Source organism: Cebus imitator, unplaced genomic scaffold (assembly GCF_001604975.1).
Source record: "Cebus imitator isolate Cc_AM_T3 unplaced genomic scaffold, Cebus_imitator-1.0 Scaffold401, whole genome shotgun sequence".
Lineage (NCBI taxonomy): Eukaryota > Metazoa > Chordata > Mammalia > Primates > Cebidae > Cebus > Cebus imitator.
In genome coordinates this window covers 1,553,261-1,561,686 of record NW_016107716.1, presented here as the reverse complement: position 1 = coordinate 1,561,686, position 8,426 = coordinate 1,553,261, and positions in this window count along the sequence as shown.

Below are 8,426 nucleotides of genomic sequence, written 5' to 3'. Positions count from 1 at the left end.
ACAGAGCGAGACTCTGTCTCAGAAAAAAAACAAAAAAAAAACCCTACATCTTTTAAATTTTTCTCTCGGTTCAACAAAATACACCATAAGTTCCCTAAAAACAGATTTCTGATGTATGTAAACTCTAATATTTCCTTCTTTTGTCAAATGCATTGTACTGCTTGAATGCCAGGGACAAGAATTCATGTAACTGGGAGCTTATTGTAAGAACACAATATGTTAATAATTACATATTTCCTAGATATAGTTATCTTTACCAAACATAAAAAAACTTAGTAGTATTTTGTTGATGTTAAATTGTCTTCAGATTATGAAAATAAAATATTCCATATTTGCTACCAAGTTCCATTAACATCGCAAAACATTTTAGATGAGTGCATATATTCAGGCATTAGTAATACAACACAGCTCTGATGGAAATATCTGTGCTTGAAGTTTATGGCTAAAGGTTGATGTTTCTTGTTCTTTCATTCAACTAAGGTTTACCCAGTGCCTACCATGTGCTGGTCACTGTGGGACACAGAAGGGGACAAGAAAAAACTCCTCCTCTAAGAGAGCTCCCTCATAATCAGGAAAGACAGACAATAAACAGGTACACAAATATATAAGTAATATAATTGATACCTTTAGTTGTAGAGAGATTTTTTTAAATAAGCTGAAGATTTTGTTATATATATAGACCTTTTTCTTAATTTGGCCATATAATAACAGGAAAAAAAATGGAAGGTTTTAGTAAAGTTGCTGGTCCATGTTTGGTTTTACACATTATTTATTTAAATCACATCTGCCTTCTAAAGCATTTTTCAAAGCAACATTTTTACAAAGATTTTTTAAATAGCAAAACATTCATTTGGATTCTTTTGGATAAATGGATAGGGGTATTAATTACAACATGTGTGTTTTGCAAATATAACACTGGAGCTCATGAAAAACAGCTGCCCAAAGCCTAATATTAGGGGTCTCATATTAGTTCGTGGAAAATGTATGTTATGAAAAAAGTATTCATGGATTTCCCTTTTTTGTACAAAAATAAACTTTTTAACTTGTATAACATGTCTGAACAGGATCAAGTTTGAGGTACTAAGAAGGATAAGACATCAGTTTGAAAAGAACCCCTCTTAAAGCAATATGAATTCTGCTAAAATTGAAGTAAGAACAAACATCAAATTTATGGTACTCAGCCTGGGCAATATGGCAAAAATCCCATCTCTATAAAAAATACAAAAAAATTAGCTGGGTGTGGTGGCATGTACCTGTAGTCCCAGCTACTTGGGAGGCTGAGGTAGGAGGATCATCTGAGCCTGTGTGATCAAGGCTGCAGTGAACTGAAATTGCTCCACTACACTCCAGCCTGGGTGACAAAGTGAAACCATGTCAACAACAACAACAACAAAACATGGTGAGGCTTGAGTGGAAGAATGGTGAAATCATCAATGTTTTATGAAAAGCTTATGGGGAAAATGCCCCAAAGAAATCGGCAGTTTACAAATGGACAACTTGTTTTAAGAAGGAATGAGGTGATGTTGAAGACAAAGCCTGCAGCAGCAGACCATTCACATCAATTTGTGAGGAAAAAAATTCATCTTGTTCATGCCCTAATTCAAGAGGACCAATGATTAACAGCAGAAACAATAGCTAACACCATACACATTTCAATTGGTTGTTTACACAATTCTGACTAAAAAATGAAAGTTGAGCAAACTTTCACTCAGTGAGTGCCAAAATCATTGCATGCAAATCACCTGCAGACAAGAACAGAGGTTTCAATGGAAATTTTAAACAAATGGGATCAAGATCCTGAAGCTTTTCTTCAAAGAATTGTAACAGAAAATGAAACATGGCTTTCCCGCTACCATCCCAAAGACAAAACACAATCAGAGCAATGGCTACCAAGAGGTGGAAGTGTTCCAGTCAAAGCTAAAGTAGATGGGTCAAGAACAAAGATTATGGCAACAGTTTTTTGGGGATGCTCAAGTCATTTTACTTGACTTTTTGGATGGCCAAAAAACAATAGCACATGCTTATTTTGGGAGTGTTTTGAGGAAGTTAGCCAAAGCTTTAGCAGAAAAATGCCTTGGAAGGCTTTACCAGACAGTCCTTCTCCACCACAATGATGCTCCTGCTCATTCTTTTCATCAAACAAGGGCAATTTTGTGAGAGTTTTGATGGGATATCATTAGCTGTTTACCTGACAGTCCTGACTTGGCTCCTTCTGACTTCTTTTTGTTTCCTAATTTTAAACAATCTTTAGAGGGCACCCATTTTTCTTCAGTCAATCATGTAAAACAACTGCACTGATATGGTTAAATTCCCGAGACCCTCAATTCTTTTTTTTTTTTTGAGACAGAGTTTCACTCTTGTTGCCCAGGCTGGAGTGTAGTGGCACAATCTTGGTTCACTGCAACCTCCGCCTCCCAGCTTCAAGCGATTCTCCTGCCTCAGCCTCCTGAGTAGCTGGGATAACAGGTAAATGCCACCACACCCAGCTAATTTTTGTATTTCTAATAGAGACAGGGTTTCACCATGTTGGCCAGGATGGTCTCGATCTCTTGACCTTGTGATCTGCCCGCCTCGGCCTCCCAAAGTGCTGGGATTACAGGCATGAACCACTGTGTCTGGCCAATCAAGACCCTCAATTCTTTAGGGATGAACTAAATTGCTGGTATCATAGATTACAAAAGTGTCTTGAACTTGATGGAGCTCATGTTGAGAAATAAAGTGTTTATTTTCATTTTTATCTTTTAATTCAATATTTCCAGGAACTTTTTAAACTCCCCTCATATTACTAAGTCCTGAATGCTCAAGGGATCATTCAACATCAGGAAATGTGAAAAAATAATACAAGTGTGAACTTTGGCAATAAAGCAGCATAGGATATCCTACTACTTAAGAGAGAAAAAAATGTCTTTATGATAGTTGTTCTCTATTGTTAAATTTTACTTTCAGTTTGGAAGAGCTAAGTTAAGAATCTCCTGTTCCCTGTAATTTTTAATGAATTGAACCAAAGACCTGACTCAAACCTGCCATTGGTGTCACCTAGATGTCAACAATACTATTGAAGTGTAGCCCAGGTCTCACCTCACCACCCTGAATTTTGCATGATGTATTTTCCTGTAATGAGAGTCACAAGCATGGATTTATGATGTCAAATATAGCTAGACTTCTAGGACTCATAAACCAAGTGATTTATCTAAAACTGCTACTAATTGTTGGTAAAGTCATTTGATGTTGTATTTCTTCACTTATCTCAGAGAGTTAGTGAGAATACTTTTAGGATATAAGACATTTAGAAAGTTTGTATTCTGATTTGAGTGTAGGTAAAAATAGATCACAGCCACCACTTTTAAAGGAGGTGGGTCAAAGCCTGCCATCTATGGTATTATTCCCTTCTGGTACTTTTCCCTTTCTGTCCAACTCAAATTTATTCTAAAACTGAGAACTCTGGTTTCCATTCTTATTAGTAAGATTATGGGCATGAGATATGATGAATTATAAGACAAGGTCTCACTCTGTTACACACACTAGAGTGCAGTGGGGCAATCATGGTTCACTGTAGCCTTGAACTCCTAGGCTCAAGTGATCCTCTCACCTCAGCCTCCCAAGTAGCTGGGACCACAGGTACATGCCACCACACCTGGCTAATTTTTGTATTTTTTGCAGAGATGAGGTTTCGCTATGCTGCCCAGGCTGGTCTCAAACTGGAGTCAAGCAATCCTCCTGGCTTGGCCTTCCAAAGTGTTGGGGTTACAGGCATGAGCCACCACACCCAACTAAAGTCAGTATTTACTGTAAGAATTTTGCTAACACTTTCTTTTTTTCCCCCCATTTATTTATTCTATTGCCTTTTGGGTTTGGGGGTACATGTGAAGAACATGCAATATTGTTGCATAGGTACACACGTGGCAGTGTGATTTGCTGCCTTCCTCCCCATCACCTACATCTGGCATCTCTCCCCTTGCTATCTCTCCCCAGCTCCCCACCCCTAACTTTAAATGCATTGTTTAGATTATACCCTTCCTGGTTTTCTGATTCTAGCCTTTCACTGTCTTTGAACTGTTTTACAACTCTTCAAGTTATAGGTGGCTGGTAGCAATGCAAAATCACTTTTATCTATAAACTTGTACATCCTGCCCCATGGGAGTTCAAGTGACTTTCCTCACCCAAGCCCTTGGCACACACTTTTGCATTTAATCATCATATCAGCCTATGACATAAGAACTATTTTCATCCCCATTTCCCCATCAGGAAGTGGAAGTCTAGAGAGATCCAGAAACTTGCTCAAGTCACTTTGCTGGTAAGCAAGGAAATCAGGATCAAACCCGGTAAGCCTGATGAATACAAATTATGTTAGTTTTCAGGTTATCATAGAGAGAAGTATGTTTATGGTCAGAAGAGAAGACATTCCTACCACCAATTTGTCACTGAGTGTTACTTGTGTTGTTAATTTCCTCTTTATAGGGTTACCTATTTTATCCAAATAGATTACAGTTCCATGGCTTACCTCCGCATTTCCCTCTGTACCTTCTTCCTTTCATCTCCAAAGGACAGACACCATCCATGAACAGGTGCAATGGTATTTAAAGAAGACAACCCCTCCTCTGGAGATCGCAATGCTAGTGCTCTAAATATGGCAGGCAGAGCTGGATTCCCTGCTGCAGTGCCAAGGAATTTCCAGGATTCTCAGCTAGTGTCTGGAGGTCCCTTGAAGATCCAAATCTTTTGTAAAAATATCTCTTTGGACTGATCTGCATGGTATAATTCAATTGTGTCAGAGATGCTCTGGGTTTGAAGAACCTGGGCTATTTCTTAGGGAATCTTGAAAAGCTCTCTCTTGTATAAGCCCTGAAGTAGCTGACACCAGGTCCCCAATCTGCCTGCACTTGGACTGTGGCATAGTGAATAGAAAGTATTACATAAGAAATATTTGATAGATAACTTTGAGAGAGGACTGCTCTGTTTCTGAAAATTTGATAGCTCAAAGCAGGACCAGTATCATATTTTTAATTTTTATTTTGGAAAGTTTCAAACATTTGCAAATGTAGAGCAGTATAATGAAGCCTCATGAACCCATTAGCCAGCTTCAACTATGACTGTAATTTTGCCATTAAAACTCTCCTTTTATTTTGCTGGAAATTTAAAGCAAATCTAAGGCATTTATATACTTTCACTAGTAGATACTTCTGTATTACCTTGTAGCAGATAAGACCTTTAAAATAGTAACAATAATGACTGTGTATTTAAGAGGAAAGAAAATGTATCCCAAGTCTATTACTCTGGGTAAAGCCACTTACATAGGTCATTTGCATTCCTTTTTAAAAGGAAGAACTTTGGGCCTTGAGGGAGCCAATCTGTTCTGTGCAGTGTCTACATGGCTGTCTTCGCAGGAGCCAAGTGGCCTCCCTGAAGAAAACAGCTATGTAGACATGGAAGCCTACAGCCGATTGGGAATGAGGATTCCTCCCAAGGGTTCTTGAGAGGTTGGAGAACCTAGCCATTGGACGAAGGATGGCCATAGGCCATTGCAGAGGCAAGCTAAGTCCTCTACCATTGTGGCTGACTGAGGCAAAAGAAGACGACCAGCCTGAGGAAGATACCATAGATTCCAGAAGCGGCTCCATCTAGTCATCAATTTAAAATTTCTACTTTCTGTTTTATCATTTCCTTCAGTGATTTCCAAGCTTTCAGTCAAGCTTTATTAAATATTGAGCAGAGCTTTGTTCAATATCATGGTGAACTGCCCAGTGTATTTTACAACTGTGGCTTATTTGGCGATCACAGTGCTCAAAACACATGTTTAAAACGATGTTAGAAAAGTGGTAAAATTTCCCTCCAAATCTGGGCCTCTGGCTTCTCTTTCAAAATCAGAAAATATGGCAATGTGAAACCTGAACCCTGCCAAGGCATCATCTGACGGGGGCTGAATAATAGAGCCTGTGTCCCTACACTGGACACATATTTGCCCTATCTCCACCCTCAGCATGAGCTCTGTCATCTCCCCAATACTCAGGCTGAGGGCAGTTGTCATTTATCAGTGAGTCTGAACTGCTCTTTTTCTTATAGAGGAGAAATATTTCTTTTTATCCAATTTGTTCCCCAAAGTAGTACAATGAGAGATAAAATCTACCGAAAACTTCTTGGTAGAAGTTTTCAAGAAAAATGGGAGAGAACAAATGTTTAAGTGAGGACCATTTCTACTTAATATGCAAACAGCTCTTCTACTCCTTTGCTTATCTTTACAATTTTTTTAAATTATTCATTTATTTATTTAACTGACAAATTAAAATGATATATATTTATGGGACACAACACGATGTTTGGAAATATGTATGCATTGTGGAATGACTAAATCAAGCTAATTAAGATATCCATCACCTCACATCCTTATTTTTATGGTGAGAACATTTCAAATTTACTCTTAGCAATTTTCAAGTATATAACACATTGTTATTAACTATAGTTGCCATGTTGTACAATAGATTTCTTAAACTTATTTCTCCTAACTGAAATTTTGTATTCTTGAGCAACATTTTCCCAACTACCCCTTGTCTTATCTTGTCTTGTCTTGTCTTGTCTGATTCCAAAGGCAGTTGTACTTTAGGAGAGTATAACTAAGGTTGTGTCCCAAAAAGTAGCCCCTAAGAAAAGATATTTACTGGGAGGTGTTACCAGGGAAAGTCAGAAGGGAAGTTGGAAGGACCAGGAAAGGAAGGTGTACAGGCAAAGATACAATGTTGGGCAAAGTACTACAGAGAGTTTTGTGGCCCAGTCCAACAGGAGAGCTCTGGAGATAGCAAAGGTCGTGACTCAGAGTTGTCCCAGTCAGGGTGCAAGGGAGCTAGGGTATTTATACCTCCTTACTCACCAGTCTTGAGTTGAGAGCTGTTCTTGGGAAATACATAAATTCTGACTTGTAGGTGAAGTGGGGTTAGGTAGCTAGAGGCTGTTCCACTTACAAATGGGCATTGGTGCATTGCTGGCTATTGAGAGTAAATGCACACTGGGAGACACTGTGCTCTGAAATGCAATGGGTGCCGAGGGCATGTGGCTGAAGCACTGTCAGCATTTGCTACTGAATGGGACGGGGCCAAAATCTTGTCTATGGTGGGGACAGAGGTGTGAGAAGGGCAGCAGCTCAATGGAGGATGGGAAAGTCAGAAGGCAAGAAGTGACAGCTGATCAGAGAAGCCTGAAGCTGTGCTTGTCAAATGAAAGAGACAAGCAACAACCAGGACAGAATAGGGGAACATGCAAATCTCCTTCACAACTTCCATAATTCTAATTCACTGGGAAGGGGATCTGGTAAGACTCCTTGCCACTGAAGGGGATCAGGGGCTTGCTCTTTGGTCACTTGGAAAGGAAAGGGTTGTCTCTGAAAGCTGGAGAATCTAGAGATATCTGAGCTATAGAAACATATATGTACATATCTCCCAACAGGCTAACCACAGCATCTTGTAATCTCACCATGCCTGCCACATATTCCAGAATACATATTGCCCAATGCCACAATGCTGAAGGAGAATTCTGGGCAGCCCCAGCCCTCTGAAGATGTACATTAATCCAGAGAGCTTCTGTTTATCACTTATGGGCTCAGCTAGGCTGCTTGTTGTGCCTAAACAGACGAGATCTCCAAATGTCCAAACCTGTATCTTCCATGACTGCCTGCCCCTACCCCTACCCCTTACCCTGGCAATTCCCTGGAGAGAAATGGGGCACTGAAAGCATATGAGACATATATCCACTTTATCTCTTTACCACTGGCTAGGGTTAGCTCCTACTCTGGCCTAGGCTATATGTAATCCTCAGGAACTCTTTCTGCTTAAGACCTATACTAATGCAGACATACACAATTTAACCTCCCAGGGAAACATACGTTTTGTATCTTCTGAGAGGGAGACATCTCAGGGCTCTGGCCACAAATGTTAAGAAAAAAGAGTGATTGAGATGGAGTAGGAGTTGTCAAACTTGTTCTGTAAAGGACCAGGCAGTATGTATTTTAGGCTTCACATGTCATGTGGTCTGTCACAATTACTCAACTCTGCTGTTATAGTACAAAAACAGTCACAGATAATACTTGAATGAGCACAGATGTGTTTCAATAAAATTTTATTTATGTACCTTGAAATTTCAATTTCATGTAATTTTTATGTGTTAAGAGATATCATTCCTTGGCCAGGTGTGGTGGCTCACACCTAAATCCCAGCACTTTGGGAGGCCAAGGTGGGTGGATCACTTGAGCTCAGGAGTTAGAGAAGAGCCTGTCCAAATGGTGAAACTCTGTCTCTACTAAAATATATATATATATATATGCACAAAAATTATCTGAGCATGGTGATGTGTGCCTGTAATCCTAGCTACTTGGGAGGCTGAGGCAGGAGAATCGCTTGAACCTGGGAGGCAGAGGTTGCAGTGAGCCAAAATCATGCCAG